The following is a 304-nucleotide window of genomic DNA, read 5'->3' as shown; positions in this document are numbered from 1 at the left end:
GGGCCGGGGAGTGGGGTCAAACTGACTTGCCTGCCGAGGGAGGAGGCTCCGCAGGTAGGACGGCGCCGGCACCCTGGGGTCTCGGTGGGGGCCCTTCCCCGGCTGTGGGCTTCGTCCCTGGTCCCTGTGCTCCCGGAGCCTGTGGGTCCAGCTCTGGGAACCCCCCTCCCCACACCTGTCAGTGTCCGCTCAAACCCCGTCTCCGGGGCATAACCTGCCCTGACCCCTGGGTTCGCCCCGGGCCCCAACCCTTTGCAGAGCCCCTCAATCTTCCCATCTGAGGGGGCCCCTCCCCGGCACCCAG

This window comes from Myotis brandtii, unplaced genomic scaffold (assembly GCF_000412655.1).
Source record: "Myotis brandtii unplaced genomic scaffold, ASM41265v1 scaffold1094, whole genome shotgun sequence".
In the NCBI taxonomy this organism is placed as follows: domain Eukaryota; kingdom Metazoa; phylum Chordata; class Mammalia; order Chiroptera; family Vespertilionidae; genus Myotis; species Myotis brandtii.
The sequence above is the reverse complement of the archived record's forward strand: the minus strand, read 5'-3'. Positions refer to the sequence as shown.